Raw genomic sequence first — 26,209 nt, forward strand, 5'->3', positions numbered from 1 at the left:
CTAGAGCACATGACTTATGAGGAGAGGCTGAGGGAGCTGGGATTGTTTAGTCTGCAGAAGAGAAGAATGAGGGGGGATTTGATAGCTGCTTTCAACTACCTGAAAGGGGGTTTCAAAGAGGATGGCTCTAGACTGTTCTCAATGGTAGCAGATGACAGAACGAGGAGTAATGGTCTCAAGTTGCAATGGGGAAGGTTTAGATTGGATATTAGGAAAAACTTTTTCACTAAGAGGGTGGTGAAACACTGGAATGCGTTACCTAGGGAGGTGGTAGAATCTCCTTCCTTAGAGGTTTTTAAGGTCAGGCTTGACAAAGCCCTAGCTGGGATGATTTAACTGGGACTTGGTCCTGCTTTGAGCAGGGGGTTGGACTAGATGACCTTCTGGGGTCCCTTCCAACCCTGATATTCTATGATTCTATGATTCTATGATTCTAATCTCAAAGAATTTATTCCATAACTTTCTAGGCTCCCCATGAATATTTCTCATCACAGCATGTATTCTTTTACAGTAAGACTTATGACACTCTATAAATATCAGTTACACAAATTCAGGAATTCCTTATATTCCTCTTGATTCTATCAGAGACTAGATATGCGTAATACTTTGTACACACAGTATGCACGAGAGGAATGAGGGGAGAAAAGAAGAAATGCTTGGTTCATACAAGTTATAATATGTTTTCAAAAAACAAATTCGTAATACCAGCATGTGGCTTGCTAGGACAAGACCATTACAAAAGCCATCCAGAAAACAAAGCACCCATAACATGAGAGCATTTATTTAGTTTTGAACTACAGTGTCTTCAGAAAAAAAATCACTTCCAATGAGGACTATTACAAATCACATGTTAATATACAATACTGTAAAATTAGTAAACCTTCAATAGGAACAGTTGTTCCATGCAGACATATACAAGTAAACATTTAAAATATAGAACTTCATATAGGAAATTAATTATACAAACGCACCCTGCTAAGTCTTTGAGTATTTAGAGGAACAAGACAAAGTTTGAGCTACTGTTTGCCTAAACAAAATTATGTTTGCAGTGTTGTTGTAGCCATGTTGGTCTCAGGATAAAACAGAGTGAAGCAATATCTTTTATTAGACCAACCTCTCTCGGTGAAAAAAAGACAAGTTTTCGAGCTACATAAAACCTTCTTTCAGTTTGGGAAAGGTAATCAGAGCATTATCAATTCGGACAAACATTAAGCAATGCCCTGCGTGACCAAATTTGTCTTTGGATTACACAATGACCAGATTGGGAAAAAGTTACTGATTGTATCAGTGCTTACACTCAAGAAGGCTGTTAAAGTAGCTATCATCATGGAAACCACATGGAAGAATCCTCTAATAATTTAGTGTGAACCGCAAAGACTACCACCTGAATAGGAAAGACTAAATAATGTAAGGAATTTCTGTGTGGTCACTGTCCACAAACTATGCATTCGAGAAGGATTGCTGGTCACACTAGGTCATTTGCAGGAAGTGCAAGGAAGAAAGGATGCATTGCCATGACCTGTTGCACAGTTCAATGATCAGCTAGCAACTATGCATCCAAGAAGACACCTATGATGACTGAACCTAAGAACGAACGGAAGTCGGAGATTCACAATATGGAAAAAGGCAAAGTGACACTGACTAAGACCTAGCACTGCATGTGTTATCAGAAGTTGGCATAAGGCTCACACCTTCCTACAAGGATGGGGCTTGATATGGAACCTGACGTTTCACTGACTTCTGCATCTACCTATCACCAGACTTTGTCACAAGTTCCTTTGGAAGAAACCTCCAATTATACCATAGAAAAGTTAGTCCCAAAATGGATACTCCAGGTGAAAGTTCAACTAGATCAGTTGTTTTACCTTGGTATGTGGTTGAAAAGTATCCACCATTATTTAGCAGAGCTTGGCCTGAGAAGCACAAGGTGAACTGGACCAAGATCAAGGTGATCACAAAAGCACCTCAAAACCTTCAAGAAACACTGGACAGACATGCCAAACATTTTCAAAAAGAACTTGGACAGATGTGCAATATGGCTGTGAAAATCATTGTTATGTCTAACAGCCAGCCAAAATATTTGAAAATTATTGCAATATTGCTGTATCCATTGGACATATAACTGATGCCATGGGCTTAAGGAAATCGCCAGAGAAAGAGAAGGGATTCTTCAAGTTCTCTGGTGGTAGTGCATGTCATAGTTATATTCCTTCTTAGGACTGATTAACTACTACAGTAAACTTCTGACTAATTTGGCAACAATACTGGCACTTTTACATGAATTGTTACATGCCAAAAAAAAGGAAAAAGGGATTAAAGAATGTGAATGTGCATTTAAGAAAGCAAAGGAACTGACATCAGCCAATGTTCTTATGCACTTTGATGCCTCGCTACCATTGCAATTAGCTTGTGATGCTTCACCATATGAAATGGGTGCAGTTTTTTCTAACATTTTTCCTAATGGCAAAGAGAAAGTAATTGCCTTCCCTTCACAAAGACTCACTGCACCGGAAGAACTATACACAAATCCAGCAAGAACTGTCCATCCATAATGCTCTCGGCATTATCTTCAAAATTTGGAAGTTCCATACCTATCTGCATGGCAGACATTTTACCTTGCTGATGGATCACAGCTCATTAACTTCAATTTTTGGACCAAAACATGGAATTCTGTCATTAGCTGCTGCTTGTATGCAATGCTGGGCATTGCTATTTTTAGCTATTCCTAGACTATTCAATTCCCTAAAGGGATTCAACACAGCAATGCTGATGGGCTGTTGCACCTACTATGTCCAAGCTTCTGTCAACCCAAAGAAACCTCAGATAAAAGTGTTTTATATCACTGATTTCTTTTATGAAAGAAATGGTACTACAAGGTACAGTGTTGTTCATAAAAATCCCCAGTTTACACAATTCACAGTGTCATGTGAATTATCTGTGATTCACGGTTGCATTTACAGGGCCTGAGAGTGATCATTCCAAAATCACTTATGTATGGATGAAAGTCAAAGCCTGGAGTCACATGGCCAGAGATTGACAAGAGACATTGAGAGGAAGGCAAAGTGCTGTATTATGTGTCAACAAATTCAACATGATCCTGGCTCAGCTTGGCTACACCTTTGGTTGTGGCCTGAGACTCCTTGATCACATATTCAGGTGGACTTTGCTGGACCATTCGAAGCTTCTATGTTCATAGCAGATACCCATTTACTACAGCTACCAAGATCACTGCACATCTTTGTATCTTGTTTAGCCTATATGGTCTACTGTTACAGTTGGTGAGTGACAATGGACTTCAATTCTGTTCAGAAGAATTTCATTCAAATTGAATTGAGCACATTGTACTGCTCCAAACCATTCTGCTATACAAAAAGACTAGTGGAACACTTTGTCTAAACACTTAAGCATGCCTTAAAAACCAACGAGTCTATTTTGATTCATCAGCAGAGATTAGACAATTTCTTGCTTGTCTACAGGAACACACCACATGGTCTACAAAGGAATCTGCAACTCTTTTTTGAAGCAATCTTTGTGTACCTGTTTGGATCTCCTACATCCTAATGTTACCTTTACATGTTGCCAGCTATGCAAATTACCAAGCTATGCAAACTGATCAATGATATGTTACTTGCCATTGTTCTTTTCAAGTTGGAGACTTAATGGTGGACTCACAACTACAGTCGTGGAGTGAAATGGATACCTGCAGAATAGGTACAGGACAGGTACACTTGTTGTTTGTGGTAAAACTATCCAAGGGTACTTCAAAGGAAACAACATATGGGCTAGTTGCAGCCTTGACAAATACCTGAGTCCAGGGGTGTTCCAGCAGGATTTTCTGTTCCTGAAATTGAACCTTCTCCTGTTACAACTCCTAATGTCAATGACTTGTTGGAAGGAACTCTGGTACCAGAGCCAGTTGATCCTTACCACCGACAGTTCCTTTTGTATAGAACAATACCATACCACCACCACATCACCAAGAGTGCATGAAAATCGGTGGCGTGCCTGAATTTATAAACTGTTTAGCAAGTGAACTGCAAGCCCAAAACAGATTAATCCCTTGCAACTTGAAAGTTTGTGGTAGTCCACCCACAACTTTTAGTTAGGTTATACAGTGTTTCATGTTAGCCACATAAATGACAATGTATATATAGTTGGGAAGTATTTTTTAAAAATAGAGTGGAGGAATGGCATGGTCTGCCCTTTTAAATGCTTAGGCACTCTGTACTCAGAGCAGAGCTTCACTTCTGTTTGTTGCCAGACAATACAGTCACCACAGCAGATAGCGGTGTTTAAATCAGTTTCCCCCTGTGTCTGTCTCCTTCGCTGCTGGGTCCAAATATAACAATTGCGTCACCCACCTTGTGTCTCAAACAAATTTTGTCTACAAAGACTAGAAAATAAACCAAAATAACTTATTCAAAGCAAAACTAAAAGTGATTTAAAAAAATTTGAATGAATTAACATTTAAAAACCCCTTGAGAAACATGAAGTTACTAGGGCTTGCAGATACTTTAGGACTGCTCTCAGGAGCCTCTATACAGCACACTTAAAGTAGTCATCTTACAAATGCCCAGTTTTTTCAAGAGCTGACATTTTAAAAACAATCAAGAAACAAAGCAGTATAATTGTGAGTGAGTTTACAATAGTATCTGCTAACCTTTAACAGAGCTAGTTCAACACTTCCACTATAAACCCCTATTTTCAGTAGGGTGCTGATTGGTCTAGTGGACTGATGACCATGTGACAGAGTCAGGAGATCTGTGGTTAAGAAGCGACCTGATTACAGTCTATAAGTATCTACGTGAGGAATAAATATTTAATAAATGGGCTCTTGAATCTCGGAGAGAAAGGCATAACATGATCCAAGGGCTACAAGCTGAATCTAAACAAATTCAGACTGGAAATAAGGTGTAAATTTTTAACAGTGAGGGTAATTAATCATTGGAACAATTTACCATGTGTCATAGTGGATTCTCCATTGCAGACAATTTTTAAATAGTGACTGAATGTTTTTCCAAAAGATATGCTCTAGGAATTATTTTGAGTAAGTTTTATGTTCTGTAGGAGGTGAAACTAGATGATCACAATGGCTCTTTCTGGCCTTGGAATCTATTCCTGTCATCTCACTTTGACTATGGGCAAGCCACTTCTGTGCCTTGGTTTCCCCATTTGTAACATAGAGAGGATAATTAAACATCTTTGTAAACTGTTTTGAGGCCTTTTGCTCAGAAAATGTTATGCTATGTTAGTGCAAGGTATTATGTTTGCTCTAGGTTGCAATAATTCTGTCCATTTTACACTTCTGGGGAAATTCTGCACCACTGCAGCGCAGCAGAAAAATGGGAAAGCAGTGCTTGCTCACCCCTCCCTGGCAGCTGGAGGGATGCGGGTCTGGGGATGCCTGGGCCACCCAGGGACATTAGTCCCAGATGGGTGGGCAGAAAAGGAGGACGGAGATTGAGTTCCCTCTCCCCTGCACAGAACAGCCGGGGCTGGGTCAGATCAACTCTCAGAAACTTCCCCTGGCTATAGGAAGCTCTTCACCACGGGGTGGGTCTTGGTGGTGGGGGTGGGGTCTGGGTGTGTGGGGGAGTGAGACTTGGGGTGAGGGTTGTGTGTGTGTGTGTGTGTGTGTGTGTGTGTGAGGCTCAGCAGGAGGGAGGGTTGGGGGGTTCGGATGCATGGGGGTTGGATGGACAGGGGAAGCAGCTCCCTATACAGTGACCCCTTCCCCCACCCACGCACCTGGAACCCCCCTCCACTGAGCCCCCCTCACATCAGGAGCTCGCCCCCACCCACCGAGTCCCCCAATCCCCCACCTTGCCAAGTCTCACTCCCTGCATCAGGAGCCTCGCCACACCCGGACCTCCATCCCACTGAGCCCCAACCAGCTGTACCCTGACTCCCCACCCCACCAAGCCCCACTCCGCCAGCCCCTACCCCCTGAGCTCTAATCACCTTCACCTGGACTCCCCTGCAGAGTCCCATTCCTCCTGCACTGAGCCCCTGTGCCTTCAAATTCCCCCTGCACCCAGACCTGTCTGCAACCAGAACCCTGGTACTCGAGGGAATTCTGTGCCAAAAAATTTAAATTCTGCAAAGTTATGAATATTTTAATTGTCAAAATAACACAATATAATCACACCATTTTCAGTTATTTTGATAATTTATTTCAAAATACTGGTCAGCAAATAATTGAAAATGGTGTGATTATATTGTGTTATTTTGACAATTAAAATATTCATAACTTTGCAGAAGTGTAAAATATTGTACACAGAATTTTTAATTTTTGGCGCAGAAGTCCCTCAGGAGTACATTTTTAAAAATGCAAAAAGAAAAAAAAGCTAACCAGTTGCAAAATACTACCGTAAATTCACAGCATTCTGCCGCTGCCCATCTTTTGGCTAAATTCAAACGGAGATTTGGAAAGTTATGTTCAAAAAGAATTTTATAAGACTCTACATTACCCTGGCCAGGTCATCAATACCATGAGAACACTTGTTAGCAATATTTCAGTATACCCACTTCCTCTCCCGGCCCAAACCACATCATCATAGAAATCATATAGGACCGACTGTTTCTACAGAGCTCCCTATTTTGGGTAAGTAATTTCAAGAAGACAAAAATTGTTCTCTGAGTCCTGACTATTATGGTAGCAGCAGTCTTACTTTGATAACTTGGAAAAGGGGACTAGCCTCAATGTATTAAAAGAAAACTAGGAGGCCAAGAGCACCCAGCTGCAGTGCTGCACCAAAGCAATAACTTCTTAAAGGGATTGATTATACAAAGCACAGAATCAAACTCACCAGATAAAAAGGATTTTTGGGGTTGAGGGGGAAGAGAGGCAGCGGGCTGCTTTTTAAAAGAAGCTATTAATTAAAAAAAAAAAAGTTACCTGCTTTCAGTAAATGGAGTTCTTTCCGATGCGTGACCCTCATCTGTATTCCACAGCGGGTACACATGCACTCCATGTGGCTGAGCACAGAAGATTCTTGCCAGTATTGTTCACTCGTCCACCCCTCTGCTCTCTTTCTCCTCATGCTCTGATCAGAGAATATAACAGATGGTGCGGACTAATAGTTGGCTATATAGAATTGGAAGCTGGTAGACATGAATGCTTTCCTACCTAGGAGGTCCAAGCATTTGGCCTCCTGGTCAATAGGGACAGAAGGTTTTTTTACTTCTCTCTGTATCAGCCTGAATCACCAGGGAGTTTTGATCAGGATGAGTCAAGAGAAATTCTGGTCCGATGGGAGAAACAAAGTATCTCTCCTCTGCCCTATTAAAAGTGGGTGCACATATTGCTGGAGTGACCCATGGCTCTTTGGCCGGGTCTAGGATAGCCTTGTTGATTGGGAGTGCAAACCTAGTACATTCTGTACTTTGCAAAATGTCCATGAATTTGGGGGATGACTGACTTCTTCCAAGGAGATCTGGAGGACATCATCAATCCTTGCTTGTGATTGTCTGGTGAAGACAGTGATGCTGGAGTAGGGAGGAAAAGGCTGCTGTCAGGAAAGGAAGACTATGTACCTGACTGTAACACTGAGTCCGGTTCTTCTTCCTCCTCCATGGGTTCTGGGGATAGTTCAGGCTGGTTACTCAGAGGAGAGGGATGTGATGTTTTGTGGGACCAGACGGATTCATAATAATGCATCTACAGGTTCCGCAGTCCCTAGTAGGGCCAGGGAGAGGGATCTATCATGGGTGGGAGTGGACCCAAAGGCATTAGGTACCATAAGTCCCGGGAGGGGGGAGGAAGGGGACAATCCCATCTTATGTGGTCATGACGGCCCCCAGAGATTTTGGAGCCTCCATGCAGGCTCACGTCCCTTGGAGGTGGTGCTGAGAGTCTCTCTCATATGCCAGATTCACCCAATGAAGAAATTGTGGGCTCCATCTCCAAGGTCATTGCTGTCAGAACTGTTTGAGGAATGATACCAGCTGGTAGAGGAAATAGAAGAACAGTCTCTTCCATAATATTTGTGGCTAGATGGTGTCAGAATCTCCCTTGGAAGGATCAGTTCAGATAAGAGGGGAGGATTCCAGATCTGGCAGAATGGTGACTTCTTGCGAAGTGATGCATTTGTCAACATGATAAATTGTGTGTCTGTGAATCTTTAGAATTGGCACCGATGATATAGGGGTAAACATTTGTCCATCAGTACCAAAAACTGTACTGATTGATGCTTATACCTCTCTTTACTCAGTACCAACGGTCCTGAGTCCTGCTCCTACTGGTGCCACTGAAGAGAGAAGTTTAATCACTGAAGCCTGTCATTTGGAACACCTCAGCCCGCTACACAAATGAGTCTGCACAGCTCAGATATGACTACAGCCCGATAGCCTGTTCCATAAGTTGCTTCCTGAATTCCCACACTTGATGGGTTTGGGAAGTAGTGGTGGATACTGCACTTACTGGAGATATGAGCTTCTCTAATGCAGCAGAGGCACCTCAGGTGGTCACCACTGACTGGGAAAAATCAGGGGCAGGAGACATGAATCCCGGGCCTAATCAGTGTATCATGCCAGGAAGGGGAGGGGGGTGTACTCCCCCCAAATCTAACTAACTATCTAAAATTAACAAAACTAAGAAGAGTTTACAATATTTACAGTTTAATATTTACAGGAATGACGCTGAAGGGTTAGACCATGGAGTGTTCTGTCTCAGATCATGTGGTGGTAAGAAGGAAATGAAGAGGTGGAATCAGTCCATACCATGTCTTATACCCTTGGATCAGAGCACAATGTCTTCTGGTCTCAGGCACATGGAGTGCATATACGCCCAGTGGTACGCACATGGGGACCAACACTCAAAGAAGAGCTGAGAATTATTGTTATTAGTTATGGAGCCAAAGGGCAAATGGCACCTTAGTTCAGCAGCAGTCTATAAAACTAGCTATTATGACTTTTTCTTCTTGACAGTTCACTTTTAGTGGGAGTGTTCCAATCAAATATCATTCACTATTACACGTGCCAGGCAAACTGATGGGACCGTACTTGATATCCCTAAGTTCACTGCACATGTAAAACCAAGCCAGAATTAATGCTGAGCATGCAGGGTCTTTTTCAGGGAATCATGAACCAAGCAGAAAAGGAGTACTTGTGGCACCTTAGAGACTAACAAATTTATTAGAGCATAAGCTTTCGTGAGCTACAGCTCACTTCATCGGATGCATTTGGTGGAAAAAACAGAGTAGAGATTTATATACACACACACAGAGAACATGAAACAATGGGTTTATCATACACACTGTAAGGAGAGTGATCACTTAAGATAAGCCATCACCAACAGCAGGAGGGGGAAGGAGGAAAACCTTTCATGGTGACAAGCAGGTAGGCTAATTCCAGCAGTTAACAAGAATATCAGAGGAACAGTGGGGGGTGGGGTGGGAGGGAGAAATACCATGGGGAAATAGTTTTACTTTGTGTAATGACTCATCCATTCCCAGTCTCTATTCAAGCCTAAGTTAATTGTATCCAGTTTGCAAATTAATTCCAATTCAGCAGTCTCTCGTTGGAGTCTGTTTTTGAAGCTTTTTTGTTGAAGTATAGCCACTCTTAGGTCTGTGATCGAGTGACCAGAGAGATTGAAGTGTTCTCCAACTGGTTTTTGAATGTTATAATTCTTGACGTCTGATTTGTGTCCATTCATTCTTTTACGTAGAGACTGTCCAGTTTGGCCAATGTACATGGCAGAGGGGCATTGCTGGCACATGATGGCATATATCACATTGGTAGATGCGCAGGTGAAGGAGCCTCTGATAGTGTGGCTGATGTGATTAGGCCCTATGATGGTATCCCCTGAATAGATATGTGGACAGAGTTGGCAACGGGCTTTGTTGCAAGGATAGGTTCCTGGGTTAGTGGTTCTGTTGTGTGGTGTGTGGTTGCTGGTGAGTATTTGCTTCAGATTGGGGGGCTGTCTGTAAGCAAGGACTGGTCTATCTCCCAAGATCTGAGAGAGCGATGGCTCGTCCTTCAGGATAGGTTGTAGATCCTTGATGATGCGTTGGAGGGGTTTTAGTTGGGGGCTGAAGGTGATGGCTAGTGGCGTTCTGTTGTTTTCTTTGTTGGGCCTGTCCTGTAGTAGGTGACTTCTGGGTACTCTTCTGGCTCTGTCAATCTGTTTCTTCACTTCAGCAGGTGGGTACTGTAGTTGTAGGAATGCATGATAGAGATCTTGTAGGTGTTTGTCTCTGTCTGAGGGGTTGGAGCAAATGCGGTTATATCGTAGCGCTTGGCTGTAGACAATGGATCAAGTGGTATGATCTGGATGAAAGCTAGAGGCATGTAGGTAGGAATAGCGGTCAGTAGGTTTCCGATATAGGGTGGTGTTTATGTGACCATCGCTTATTAGCACCGTAGTGTCCAGGAAGTGGATCTCTTGTGTGGACTGGTCCAGGCTGAGGTTGATGGTGGGATGGAAATTGTTGAAATCATGGTGGAATTCCTCAAGAGCTTCTTTTCCATGGGTCCAGATGATGAAGATGTCATCAATGTAGCGCAAGTAGAGTAGGGGCATTAGGGAACGAGAGCTGAGGAAGCGTTGTTCTAAGTCAGCCATAAAAATGTTGGCATACTGTGGGGCCATGCGGGTACCCATCGCAGTGCCGCTGATTTGAAGGTATACATTGTCACCAAATGTGAAATAGTTATGGGTCAGGACAAAGTCACAAAGTTCTGCCACCAGGTTAGCCGTGACAGTATCGGGGATACTGTTCCTGACGGCTTGTAGTCCATCTTTGTGTGGAATATTGGTGTAGAGGGCTTCTACATCCATAGTGGCTAGGATGGTGTTTTTAGGAAGATCACCAATGGACTGTAGTTTCCTCAGGAAATCGGTGGTGTCTCGAAGATAGCTGGGAGTGCTGGTAACGAAGGGCCTGAGGAGGGAGTCTACATAGCCAGACAATCCTGCTGTCAGGGTGCCAATGCCTGAGATGATGGGGCGTCCAGGATTTCCAGGTTTATGGATCTTGGGTAGCAGATAGAATACCCCAGGTCCTGGCTCCAGGGGTGTGTCTGTGCGGATTTGTTCTTGTGCTTTTTCAGGGAGTTTCTTGAGCAAATGCTGTAGTTTCTTTTGGTAACTCTCACTGGGATCAGAGGGTAATGGCTTGTAGAAAGTGGTGTTGGAGAGCTGCCTAGTAGCCTCTTGTTCATACTCTGACCTATTCATGATGACGACAGCACCTCCTTTGTCAGCCTTTTTGATTATGATGTCAGAGTTGTTTCTGAGGCTGTGGATGGCACTGTGTTCTGCATGGCTGAGGTTATGGGGTAAGCGATGCTGCTTTTCCACAATTTCAGCTCGTGCACGTCGGCGGAAGCAGTCTATGTAGAAATCCAGGCTGCTGTTTCGACCTTCAGGAGGAGTCCACCTAGAATCCTTCTTTTTGTAGTGTTGGCAGGAAGGTCTCTGTGGGTTAATATGTTGGTCAGAGGTGTGTTGGAAATATTCCTTGAGTCTGAGACGTCGAAAATAGGATCATCAAGGATCTACAACCTATCCTGAAGGACGAGCCATCGCTCTCTCAGATCTTGGGAGATAGACCAGTCCTTGCTTACAGACAGCCCCCCAATCTGAAGCAAATACTCACCAGCAACCACACACCACACAACAGAACCACTAACCCAGGAACCTAGCCTTGCAACAAAGCCCGTTGCCAACTCTGTCCACATATCTATTCAGGGGATACCATCATAGGGCCTAATCACATCAGCCACACTATCAGAGGCTCCTTCACCTGCGCATCTACCAATGTGATATATGCCATCATGTGCCAGCAATGCCCCTCTGCCATGTACATTGGCCAAACTGGACAGTCTCTACGTAAAAGAATGAATGGACACAAATCAGACGTCAAGAATTATAACATTCAAAAACCAGTTGGAGAACACTTCAATCTCTCTGGTCACTCGATCACAGACCTAAGAGTGGCTATACTTCAACAAAAAAGCTTCAAAAACAGACTCCAACGAGAGACTGCTGAATTGGAATTAATTTGCAAACTGGATACAATTAACTTAGGCTTGAATAGAGACTGGGAATGGATGAGTCATTACACAAAGTAAAACTATTTCCCCATGGTATTTCTCCCTCCCACCCCACCCCCCACTGTTCCTCTGATATTCTTGTTAACTGCTGGAATTAGCCTACCTGCTTGTCACCATGAAAGGTTTTCCTCCTTCCCCCTCCTGCTGTTGGTGATGGCTTATCTTAAGTGATCACTCTCCTTACAGTGTGTATGATAAACCCATTGTTTCATGTTCTCTGTGTGTGTGTATATAAATCTCTACTCTGTTTTTTCCACCAAATGCATCCGATGAAGTGAGCTGTAGCTCACGAAAGCTTATGCTCTAATAAATTTGTTAGTCTCTAAGGTGCCACAAGTACTCCTTTTCTTTTTGAGAATACAGACTAACACGGCTGCTACTCTGAAACCTATGAACCAAGCAGTGTTCCCAATTCAGTTCATCTGCATAAGCCAGAGAGCAAAGCTTATTTGATTCTATTTATCTATTTAAATGTGACTACTCCATATTGCAGAAGACTGGAGCAAATAAACAGAAGCCAACACAAAAATCTAAAACATTTCCCCACAGTAGGTTAAGATGAAGGTTGTCCTGTTTCTGTGGTTGCCAGCTGGTAAGTTTCTTTTCCAATTCCCCACTCCCCCCTTTTTAAATCTTTCCTCTCCTAGAGCCTCCTCTCCTAAAGCCCCCATCTCCAATTAAAGGCTGAATTCATTACTCAGGCAGGCAAAAAGGGAGGCTAGAAATAGATGCAAAGTAACCCTTGAGAAAAGGGAGGTGAGTTTGCTGCCCAACGACACTCCAAAGCCCCTGCTGTGAAGTAAGGGACAGTTCCTCCCATACAAGGATATAAGACCATTAGATGGCCTGCGGGCTGTTTATCTCCTCCATTCCTTTGTGTCAACTTTGTCTATCCTCTTCCATTGGTGTCTTACTTTGTCTCGTATGCTCCCATACATACCGTGCCATGAAACGATAAAGCATGAGATTTGATTGACTGAATTTCTGCAACTGTTACTGGAGCAGATGACGGAGTCTCATACAGAGATAATTTAATAGTGTGGATGAAGGAAGGGTTTTGTACAATATTTAAACTTCTATCCAAAAGAAAGTAATTTTAGCTAATTAGGTCTATTCTCAGCAGCCTGACCAAGTACCATCAATAATTACCACTCAAGGAAAGGCCGTATCCTATCACACCACACCAACAATTCCTTCAGCTATAGAAGACAACTACAGTCAGCAAGTGAAATTTTGGCCTTACTGAAATCAGTGGGAGTTTTGCCACTGATTTCAATGAGACCAGAGCTTCACCCAACATCTATACTATTAAAGTAAAACCCCAAAGATTATATACTGGCTATTCCTTTAAATTCTTAATTGACACTGCAGGCAGATAAGAAGAATATTGAACTAACTGATCACATGAAAGCTCAGATTCTTAACTGAACCTAGCCAAGTGAAACTCCTTCCTTCCCAAGAACTCAGTGAAGACATCATCTTGAAATGTTTATAGTATCTCAGAGTTAGCGGGTTGAGTTCAAATTTTTAAAAGGGCTGCTACCCTCAAGAAAGTAACTGTAAAAATGGCACATCAGTGTGGCTTGAACATCACATTCGCTTAGTCTTCTGATGGACCAAGTTTTTACTATCATTAACACAGGTGAATCACTACAACTATGACAGAATGCGCTATAAATTTATTCTGCCCAATACATCACCAAAATTGGTAGCTAAATTCTCATTGCACATCATGGTGTAATAGACAGAAAGAGCAGTTTGCTCAAATCCTAGGATGAGTATGTCAACTTTGGGGCAAGGACCTAGGTTTTTTATTAGATTTGTTTGTGAAGTTGACATACCTATCATGGGAGAGAAGTAATTATATAAAATAACTTCGATGCCATCATTTTGGGTGTGTGCATGCGCGCGCGCGCAATTTGACACAAAACCAGAAACCAGAGCAAGTCTGACTGAGAAAATCAAAGAGAAAATGAAAACTCACGTTTCACTCGCTACTCCAACTACAGCTGCATTACACTCAGTTACAAGATATACAAGGCACATGGATCTCTACGCACGATATGACTGAATCATATTATATATATATATAAAAATCAGGCAGTGGCAATAATTGAATACAAAATGTAAAGTGTTATGAGGGAGGACATGTTCTTTATTCTGCTCAATGGACCATGTTGGAACAGCTCTCTTATCTCAAACCCCTTTACTTGCAGTCAAATAAGTTTGTACTGAAAAAGCACCATGAAGTTATTCCACTTATCCACCTGTTCAGAAAACAAAAATAGAATGAGGAAAACCAAGACTCTGGCCAACCCTAGACTTATCGCAAAAATGGATCTGAAATGAGTTGACTATTTCCCTTTTCTCCTTGTGTACACAGCACTATTTCCCCCTGCCTCCAGCTAAGATCTAGTTGAATACAAAAAGCCTTTATCAGCATCTGAATAAAGCCTCTCATGATTACCCATCACTAGTGATTACATTATACATCTTTTGCATCCCGACAGTGTTGAAAATCCCTGGAATGTAATTAAATATGCAAAATTTCAGCATAGGTGTAGAAGTCTGACAACAGCCAGAAAGAATGAAGTTGGCATCAATATATCCCTAACATTTTTTGTAAAAGGTTTTGCCTTTGTTTTTTTTTTGTAAAAAGGCTGCATGAAGCAAGCACAGAGTATTAACCTGAACTTTGAATTTTCTACCTTCATGTCACAGCCTTAGCATTAAACAGTTTTTGTATATTCTTGAAACTTACTCTTTCAAGAGCGCTCTGACGAACAACCTTAGAGCAACTCAGTGTGCACACATTATATTCTAAAAAGCTTCAGAAATTCAAACTTTGTTATTAAATAAGATATATATTTTTAAAGCTCACATCAATTGTATCCTAAAAGCAATATGTCACTTTAGAGGTTCTCAGCAGGCAGTAAGCAAAGCTTTCAAACTTATTTAAAACACCAGCTGCGTTTCAACAAAATGTCAGCTCTCTGAGTTCCACTCATACAGGAAACTACTTGGTAAACAGCCTCTTTCTCTGCTTTCTAATGGATGCCTGACCTATTTATTGCATCATGGACACAATACCGAAAGAATCCTGCTGCAGGCACTTAACAGAAGCAAGCTAATAAAAATAGAAGTCGTAGTGGTTTGCTAAAAGCAATCAGAATTTTTATACTACACCTTCCAAAATAAGTTAGTTAGTTTTCAAATTTTCTTTGTTATTCATATATATTTGTTTTAAAGTTTTAACAAACCAGATGGATATTTTGAACATTTCCTGCTAGTTAACAGTATTTTCTAAAGCAAGTTTCTTTAGAGCTTGCAGTGAGATGTTGAACAGAGAATTCACAGTGCTAGGAGTGAATCAGAGCTATCAAAAGCATTGAATTAGACAAAGACATTCTGCAGTTCCCCTTTTTCTTATGTCAGAATAAAAAACACAAAATAATTCAGACAGAAGTATTACAACTGGAAAAGTTTTAATTGCCAGTTGCATCTATTGTGGTTCAGAACCAACTAAATTTCTTTATACAGAATACATATATACTTTGCCCTTAAAAATCGAATATAATGATTTAAAGTATGCACTTGCAGAACAAGTGAAGGTGATAACTCGATTTATGGACTTACTATACAACTTAGGAAATATTAATTCAATGCAAACCTCAAATAAAAGGACAGAACCTCTTCCCACCCCACACAAGTACTATTTCAAATAAGTGACAATTCATACACTGATTTTGTAGTGTAGGTGTGGGCAACTGTTGGCCAATTAGAAAAAAAAAAAAAAAGAGGGGGGGAACAATTCCCTTTACCATATTGGACATTTCCTTTTACAATACAGGACATTCTTCTGAAAGTCTAGTGAAAATCTTATTTGCTCATTGTAAGACAGGTGGATATCTAAATAGCTCCCTGATATGTAAATTAAGTTGTTTTAATTATTAGATACTATTCATACTGGTGTGGTGCCCACAGTATGCAGTGTGCTGCGCACACACACAATTTGTATCCTTTCTTTTCTTGATTGCAAGCTCTTTGTGGCAGGGCACAAAATGAGGAAAGAGGGAAAAAGGACACAATAGACAAGCAAAAGCTCTGATCCTTTAAATTATTCCATGTCTGCTCGGAGTCTGAATGAAGAACGGAGCACATTGCAGATCAGGGCCCAGAATGATTAGGGTAACAACTGGCAAGTGTCTTATTAGTTCTATGGAAGAAGGAAGGTTTGTTATACAATTCCTTGCCATTACCAATTTCCCACTATACACAGTTATTGTTTCGAGCCTTAGCAATTTAGTTGTACACTCATGGTCATTTGCCTTTGACAGCTTGCTGTCTGTAACCTTTAGCTTTTATTTTCTTTTACTTATTTTATCTAATTAATTTCACCCACCCTAACACTCTCTTCTCTTACTTTCCATATGTTTAGAATTTGGAAGTGGAAGAGGCTATTTTTAAGATTTTCCATGTATGTTCTAATCATTTAGATTTATTTTATAGGAGTTTTACAAAAGGGCACTTTACAAATGCTTTAGGCTCCCCCAATATAACTTAATACAACTACAGAAATTTCAAGATAACTCACCCCAAATATTTTTTACGCACTTACAGTATGTACTCCTATATAGTGTTAGGGTATTGTATTTTTATTGAATTGTTTCATTATAATCAGTTCCTGTTTCACTTCATTTTCCCCTGATCAATTACTACCACCCTCCCCACCGTCACAAACAATCAAGACCCCTTTAGCAAGAGAGGCCCAAAGAACAGTTTGTGATGTCAATGTGGTTCCCTGATGTCACTCTTCTCCTTCCAGAGAGACGCAACACAAGCCTTTCATAGGTCACTACCTAAAGATGTATGGGTGGCGATTTTGCACACTCCCGTGGCTAGGTTGATCCAGCACATCTAAACTTTCTCTCTGCTGGGAAGTGTGGGAAGGGACTCACCAGCAAGTTACACAGAATTTTAGCCTTTGGTGCTAAAATTTATTTTCTTTGTGCATACTGTTGCGTAGAACAGTGAGTTTTTAGAACAAGTCTAGTCCTAACCTCCATGAAATATTTTGCTGAAATTGCAACCAAATCAAAGCCAACTTAATGCAAATCATGAATTACGGGCTTGTGTACACTTAAAATGCTACAGCAGCACAGCTGCACCGCTGTAGCACTTCAGTGTAGACACTACCTACACCAACAGAAGGGATTCTCCCATCAGTGCCGGTAATCCACCGCCCCGAGAAGCAGTAACTAGGTTAGAGGAACAATTTTTCTGTCAACCTAGCGCTGTCTACATGGGGCCTTCGGTCAGCTTAATACCGCTTCTGGGTGTGGAAATTTTTTTTTTTTTTTTTTTTTTTTAAAAACACTCCTAGCCAATGTAGTTAAACCAACCTAATTTTCTAGTGCACACCAGGCCTAGGTTATTTAGTGTTGACAATATACTGTGCTGTCATGCAAGAGATCAGGTTATGTTCCAAGCTTGCACCTCTGATAATGACAGAATACATCTGGTCTCTCAAGAAACCTCCTTCTACCAACCCTAGAGTAACCTTAAGATGATTTTCTAAGGGCTGGTCTACACTAAAGCTGTAAGTAGACCCAAGTTACATAACTGAAGTTGATGCAACTTAGGTCGACTTCCATCGGTGTTTACACCACGCTGTGTCGGCGGGAGACACTCTGCCTCCGACTTACCTTCCATCTTTCAGGGAGATGGAGTACAGATGTTGATCGGAGAGCACTCTGCTATCAACTTAGTTTATCTTCACCAGACCCTCTATATTGACACCACTACATCAATCGCAGCAGTGCCAATTTAGCCGTGAATACAAGTCCTAATGCCGTGCCAGGAAGAATAAATTTTCACAGACCCACAATAAAAACCCTGAGCCACGTTCTCCACTTTGCCCCCGTTCTGGGCCCATCATCACTTCATCTATGCTTACACCACTGCCATGTCTGGTTCCTGAGTAACATAAAGAAGCTGCATTCCCAACAATGAAAATAGTGCTTTTACAGCATGACTACCCGTTGTCAGGATGCAGAACAGTCAGCTTGGCATAGAAGCAATTCAGAAGTAGGCAATAAAGCTATACAGCACAAAGACACCACTGTACTCAACAGATCTGGAGGGCATGTGTGTGTGCTTCAGAAAAAAGATCAAGATTATCTGAGAGGCTTTCATGCTTCCCCACAAAGAGGAGAAGGACCTTGGAGTATTGCTTGATCAGAGGATGACTATGAGCTGCCCATGTGATATGGCTGTGAAAAAAGCTAATGCGGTTTTGGGATGCATCAGGAGAGGTATTTCCAGTAGGGATAAGGAGGTTTTAGTACCATTATACAAGGCACTGGTGAGACCTCACCTGGCATACTGTGTGCAGTTATTGTGTCCCATGTTTAAAAAGGATGAATTCAAACTGGAGCAGGTACAGAGAAGGGTTACTAGGATGATCCGAGGAATGGAAAACTAGTCTTATGAAAGGAGACATAAGGAGCTTGGCTTGTTTAGCCTAACTAAAAGAAGGTTGAGGGGAGATATGATCACTCTCTATAAATATATCAGAGGGATAAATACAGGAGAGGGAGAGGAATTATTTAAGCTCAGCACCAATGTGGACAAGAACAAATGGGTATAAACTGGCCACCAGGAAGTTTAGACTTGAAATCAGATGAAGGTTTCTAACCATCAGAGGAGTGAAGTTTTGGAATAGCCTTCCAAGGGAAGCAGTGGGGGCAAAAGATCTATCTGGCTTTAAGATTCTACTCGATAAGTTTATGGAGGAGATGGTATGATGGGATAATGAGATTTTGGTAAGTAATTGATCTTTAAATATTCAGGGTAAATAGGCCAAATCCCCTGAGATGGGATATTAGATGGATGGGATCTGAGTTACCCAGGAAAGAATTTTCTGTAGTATCTGGCTGGTGAATCTTGCCCATATGCTCAGGGTTTAGCTGATGACCATATCTGGGGGTGGGAAGGAATTTTCCTCCAGGGCAGATTGGAAGAGGCCCTGGGAGGTTTTTCGCCTTCCTCTGTAGCATGGGGAATGGGTCACTTGAAGGAGGATTCTCTGCTCCTTGAAGTCTTTAAACCATGATTTGAGGACTTCAATAGCTCAGACATAGGTGAGGTTTTTTGTAGGAGTGGGTGGGTGAGATTCTGTGGCCTGCGTTGTGCAGGAGGTCGGACTAGATGATCAGAATGGTCCCTTCTGACCTTAGTATCTATGAATCAAAGGTTGTACATTATTTATTACATTTGAGAGACATATCAAAGCTTGTAGCTGCCGGTGTCTAAATGACAGCCCATGGAGTATCCATGCTTGTAAAGACTGGCATCATTTTCTAAAAAAACAAAAAACAAACCAAAAAAACCCCACAAATATTTAAAAAGAAAAACATTCTACAAATTACATAAAGCTGCTTCTTAGGAAGTTGAGCAATGATATTGGGTTGGGTTGTGGGGGAACAAGAGAGATGAAGATTTGGGCGGAGATAGGACTGAGCAGGAAAGAAATGATGTGGAAGTTAAAAGTAAGCAGCATATTTGAATGGAGTTCGAACTAGGCCTGGGAAACACAAGAACAGCTTTAATACTGAAGTTTACCCCAAAGAGATTTTCATTGAGAAGAGACCTCCCAATACTGCAGTAATTTTTACATACCCCTACAGTGCCATTTTCTTTCATAGGCTCCCCTTCATTATGTCCAACTGTAACTTAAAAAGTCTGTCTAAACTGCTGCAGGCCTTTGATTTCTGCACAGCTTTGTTATACTCATGTAGCAGATAGAATGACCTCGGTCCCGTTGGAAACAACCTGAGACTAGATTAACTTCACACATCTCTAAAAGAATTAAGCCAATCTCTCTCACCCACACTGTATGACATACGGGTGGGTGAAGGGGAGCTTCTACCTGCCTTCCATCACAAGATCTGGTGTTGGATACCTGGAATGAAGCAGGTATCTAATTGCAACCTCAAGTCCACATTGCTTCTTTACCCAAGGTCTCTTCCTTCATCTTTGCCGCACTCTAGGGCTCTTCAAGTCCCAATACAGACCAACTTTCCTCTCCCCAATGGGCCCTTCCTACTGGTTGCCCAATTCCTTATAAGGTTTCTTTTGCAGTCCTTTCGTGGAGCAGCTCCTTCTGCATCCAGGTCTCAGCTTTACAAAAGGGATGACACTGTCTATATACTCCTAATTCTTTGCGGTAAAGTTTGCAGCTCTCATACACCCTGGCAACTAGCCACCTACTTTGCCTGGCTAAAACAGAAAGTAGACAGGACTTAAAGAGGCCAGCACAAAAACTTACTAAGGGCTACTTGAACTTTTTTGTGCATTCTTCATATGCAAGTTACAACAGCAGACACACTCTTACTTGTCAGTAGAGTGGTTGTGGGTAGATCTATGCAAAGTCTAAGTCACACTACATCACACACAACTTTTGAATTTGAAACCCTATCTCCAGAGCTCCATAAAAGTCTTTTAGAAAACGTAATTTTAGTCAGGTCCTAATTAAGTCACAAACACCGTAGGCTCATCCCTAGAGCTCCAGCTCCTAGAGTCATGTGCTTATATTAGAACGTCAGCTTTTTATATTTATATAAAAACTAACTCTCTCTCTCTCTGGGGCCGGGGGGAAGCTAGGCACTCTTTGGAAATCCCAATCTAAGGGAATTAAGTGCTCACTCCATTCAGTCATTTTTGAAAGATCTACACCCCTAGCCCTGAAAGTGACCCAAGCGTAAGTGATGGCTTGTCTACACAGAGAAATTAAGGGGCATAATTATACTGGTAAATTTCCCTACATAGACAAGCCCTGAAGCAGTGATGTCTGTTTGAGAGTGCAGAAAGCTTGAAACAAGAACTCAAAGATGGTAAGTTTCAGAGTAGCAGCTGTGTTAGTCTGTATTCGCAAAAAGAAAAGGAGTACTTGTGGCACCTTAGAGACTAACAAATTTATTAGAGCATAAGCTTTCGTGAGCTACAGCTCACTTCATCGGATGCATTTGGTGGAAAATACAGTGGGGAGATTTATATACACTCATAGAGAACATGAAACAATGGGTTTTATCATACACACTGTAAGGACAGTGATCACTTAAGATGAGCCATCACCAGCAGCGGGGGCGGGAGGAGGGAGGAAATCCTTTCATGGTGACAAACAAGGTAGGCCATTTCCAGCAGTTAACAAGAACATCTGAGGAACAGTGGGGGGTGGGGGAGAAATAACATGGGGAAATAGTTTTACTTTGTGTAATGACTCATCCATTCCAGTCTCTATTCAAGCCTAAGTTAATTATATCCAATTTGCAAATTAATTCCAATTCAGCAGTCTCACCCCCCACTGTTGACCAACACTTCTGACCAACATATTAACCCACAGAGACCTTCCTACCAACACTACAAAAAGAAGGATTCTGGGTGGACTCCTCCTTAAGGTTGAAACAGCAGACTGGACTTCTACATTGAGTGCTTCCACCAACGTGCACAGGCTGAAACTGTGGAAAAGCAGCATCACATGCCCCATAATCTCAGCCATGCAGAACGTAATGCCATCCACAGCCTCAGAAACAACTCTGACATCATAATCAAAAAGGCTGACAAAGGAGGTGCTATCATCATCATGAATAGGTCGGAATATGAACAAGAGGCTACTAGGCAGCTCTCCAACACCACTTTCTACAAGCCATTACCCTCTGATCCCACTGAAGGTTACCAAAAGAAACTACAGCATTTGCTCAAGAAACTCCCTGAAAAAGCACAAGAACAAATCCGCACAGACACACCCCTGGAGCCCCGACCTGGGGTATTCTATCTGCTACCCAAGATCCATAAACCTGGAAATCCTGGACGCCCCATCATCTCAGGCATTGGCACCCTGACAGCAGGATTGTCTGGCTATGTAGACTCCCTCCTCAGGCCCTTCGTTACCAGCACTCCCAGCTATCTTCAAGAAACCACTGACTTCCTGAGGAAACTACAATCCATTGGTGATTTTCCTAAAAACACCATCCTAGCCACTATGGATGTAGAAGCCCTCTACACCAACATTACACACAAAGACGGACTACAAGCAGTCAGGAACACTATTCCCGGTAACGTCACGGCTAATCTGGTGGCTGAACTTTGTGACTTTGTCCTCACCCATAACTATTTCACATTTGGGGACAATGTATACCTTCAAATCAGCGGCACTGCAATGGGTACCCGCATGGCCCCACAGTATGCCAACATTTTTATGGCTGACTTAGAACAACGCTTCCTCAGCTCTCGTCCCCTAATGCCCCTACTCTACTTGCGCTACATTGATGACATCTTCATCATCTGGACCCATGGAAAAGATGCCCTTGAGGAATTCCACCAGGATTTCAACAATTTCCATCCCACCATCAACCTCAGCCTGGACCAGTCCACACAAGAGATCCACTTCCTGGACACTACGGTGCTAATACGCGATGGTCACATAAACACCACCCTATATCAGAAACCTACTGACTGCTATTCCTACCTACATGCCTCTAGCTTTCATCCAGATCATACCATATGATCCATTGTCTACAGCCAAGCTCTACGATATAACCGCATTTGCTCCAACCCCTCAGACAGAGACAAACACCTACAAGATTTCTATCATGCATTCTTACAACTACACTACACACCTGCTGAAGTGAAGAAACAGATTGACAGAGCTAGAAGAGTACCCAGAAGTCACCTACTACAGGACAGGCCAAACAGAACGCCACTAGCCATCACCTTCAGCCCCCAACTAAAACCTCTCCAACGCATCATCAAGGATCTACAACCTATCCTGAAGGACGACCCATCACTCTCACAGATCTTGGGAGACAGGCCAGTCCTTGCTTACAGACAGCTCCCCAACCTGAAGCAAATACTCACCAGCAACCACACACCGCACAACAGAACCACTTACCCAGGAACCTATCCTTGCAACAAAGCCCGTTGCCAACTCTGTCCACATATCTATTCAGGGGACACCATCATAGGGCCTAATCACATCAGCCACACTATCAGAGGCTCATTCACCTGCGCATCTACCAATGTGATATATGCCATCATGTGCCAGCAATGCCCTCTGCCATGGACATTGGCCAAACTGGACAGTCTCTACATAAAAGAATAAATGGACACAAATCAGATGTCAAGAATTATAACATTCAAAAACCAGTCGGAGAACACTTCAATCTCTCCAATCACTCAATTACAGACCTGAGGGTGGCTATCCTTCATCAAAAAAACCTTCAAAAACAGACTCCAACGAGAGACTGCTGAACTGGAATTAATTTGCAAACTGGATACAGTTAACTTAGGCTTGAATAGAGACTGGGAATGGATGAGTCATTACACAAAGTAAAACTATTTCCCCATGTTATTTCCCCCCCCCCCACCCCAGCCCCCACTGTTCCTCAGATGTTCTTGTTAACTGCTGGAAATGGCCTACCTTGCTTGTCACCATGAAAGGTTTTCCTCCTTTCCCCCCCTGCTGCTGGTGATGGCTTATCTTAAGTGATCACTCTCCTTACAGTGTGTATGATAAAACCCCTTGTTTCATGTTCTCTATGTGTGTATATAAATCTCTCCACTGTATTTTCCACCAAATGCATTCGATGAAGTGAGCTATAGCTCACGAAAGCTTATGCTCAAATAAATTTGTTATTCTCTAAGGTGCCACAAGTACTCCTTTTCTTTTTTCAAAGATAGCAAGTGCCTCATGCATCTCAATGGGGTAATGACTCACCAATTGCTGCAGGGGCCCTACCAACACCATCACAGAGTGATGTGTGTGGCAGGAGAAGAATATAGCAGCTATGGCCTATCTATAAACGTAGATACCCCAAATGCTGAAGACAACACTGGACCCCTGAACGCCCATCCCTCCTGGGTGGTGAAGGAGAGGGAAAGGAGACCCATGACGTTCCCCCTTCAGGCAGGGGTCCACTCTAAACCATAACTTCAGTGACAGGCCATTGTTGGAAAGCCCCAGATTGTCTCAACAGGCCCCTCAGTTCTTGTAAAAGTCTCACAGCTACCATCTCAAAGAGATGGTGACTAGCAGCGTTGCCAACTATCACTAGTTTATCATGAGTCTGATGTTATTTGGTACGTCTTTCTTTCTCTTTCTCTCTCTTCTTTTTATGGCCCACATCCTGGAATCCAGTGATTTTTTGGAGAATTTTAGTTTTCATGAAAAGAAAAAAAAAAAGTTTAGCCCTCATAGCTGCGGAGAAATACTTGAAAGCATGACCCAATTATAACCAAAGGCTAAAACACCAAAATAATCTTTATTTTTTAAAAATACGCATGATTTTTGAACATTTGGGGTTTGCAATACTAAACAGGTGAAAGCATCGCAAGAACTAGAGGACAAGGCATGTTGAGAAATACTCTGAGCTCAGTGCACATATACTGGTCTCTCCAGTACACACAGCTGTAGATGAACAGCTATGATGATATTCATATGGTATATTTCATTGGAATATTGCTATGGTATTCTTAAAAAACACATTCCAAAATCCCTTTCTTTGTTCTCTTCCAGTGCTTGCTGCATACTGATACAGGAAGCTGGTGGTTATGCAAAAAGCAAATTGACTATGCAACAACTGGCTAACACAGAAAGCATAATTTGTCACATTTCAGACATGTGGACACGGGACAACAGCAATAACAGTGTCACAATGTTACAGTAGGGCATCAGTCTAGAATATCACAGTGAGACACAGGTAGCCCAGAATTAAGAATCCACCTTGCTTTTTCCTCCCTTCTGAAGACAATACAGTATTCCATTTGGATCTAATAAAAAAAAGTGTTCTGTACCTAAAAATTGAGGTCCTGATTAAAAATGCCGAGAATTTTTATTTGTTTCTATGATGCATCATGCATATGGTATGACTGTGCACTATCTCTACCATAAAAAACTTTGTGACAATAAATGATGCAAGTATCCTGCAAATATCCTGTTACTTTCAACAAGATTTTATAAAGCAACACTAGGTAAACAAAATGTAGTAGAAGCGGTCATGTAATTATAACTATACCACTCTAAACTCTTATTGTGCAGTAACTTAGTAATAGAATACTACAAAATATTATCACATATTATCTGCATACCATGAGGTCCCAGCACAGGCATCCCATTGATTTTAACAGAATCAGTTTCCTGTTCTGAAACATTATTCGAACACCTTAGATTGAGACCACCGACTCAAAAGCTTATTCATTTTAAATTACTTCCTGACCCAATAAAATAAGAAGCATTTACCCAGAGACAAAAAAGTTGTCTTGTGGTTAGAATAGGGGACAATGAGTCATGAATTCTTGGTTTTATTTCCAGCTCGGTCACTGACTCTAAGACCTTGGGCAAGCATGAACTGTCTTTTCCTACATAAAATAGGTATAACATTTATATACCTCACAGAAGCGAGGAGAGTCTTATTTTTTGTAACATAATAGAGATCCTCAGATAATAGATACTGTAGAGCTGCAAAGTAATAATATAATATAATATAATACAAATACAATACAAGGAACTAAAATACTTCAAATAAATCCTAAAGTCTAATGGAGTTTAATAAAGATTGCATAATGAAAAACGCTTCAGAGCTCAAACAGTCTATATCCAATTTTAGACAAGTGAACATTTATGGTCAAAATGTTCAAGTTAAATAAGATTCCGACCAGTCCATATAAAAAGAGAAACTTCTTTTCTTGAGACACAGGAAATTTGGCTGTGCGAGCCAATCCCATCTACCCTCTTTTAGTTTGTACTCGAGATTACTATAGTAATTGCAAACTGAACTGTGTGTTAAAAGAAACATTTGTCTACACCAAGAGACCAACAATGTAAAAAGTGCATTTTTGATGACTATTTCTGAATTTTGAAGTTTTGCAAAGCCAGGAAGTTTTATTTTCAGTAACCATTTTAAAGTTTTTAATTATGTATCTCGAATGATAGCCTGTGCTTAAAATTCCAAATAATTCAATATGAACCTTAGTCTATTAAATCCCAAGAGTGTGTTTGATGATAACAATGCTGAGAAGACCATTTGTTGCAGTGGAGCTTCTGGGTGTGCAATAATAGTCACATGTTTCTTATGAAGCATAATATGTT

General features: G+C 41.7%; 1 protein-coding gene across 7 annotated transcripts in view; it reads right to left on the bottom strand.

Annotated features, from left to right (window-relative positions):
• MAEA (macrophage erythroblast attacher, E3 ubiquitin ligase) overlaps window positions 1–26,209 on the bottom strand; it is a 133,923-nt gene that overhangs the window by 14,051 nt on the left and 93,663 nt on the right. The gene's annotated exons all lie outside the window — the stretch shown is intronic.

This window comes from Dermochelys coriacea, chromosome 4, assembly GCF_009764565.3.
Source record: "Dermochelys coriacea isolate rDerCor1 chromosome 4, rDerCor1.pri.v4, whole genome shotgun sequence".
NCBI lineage: Eukaryota > Metazoa > Chordata > Testudines > Dermochelyidae > Dermochelys > Dermochelys coriacea.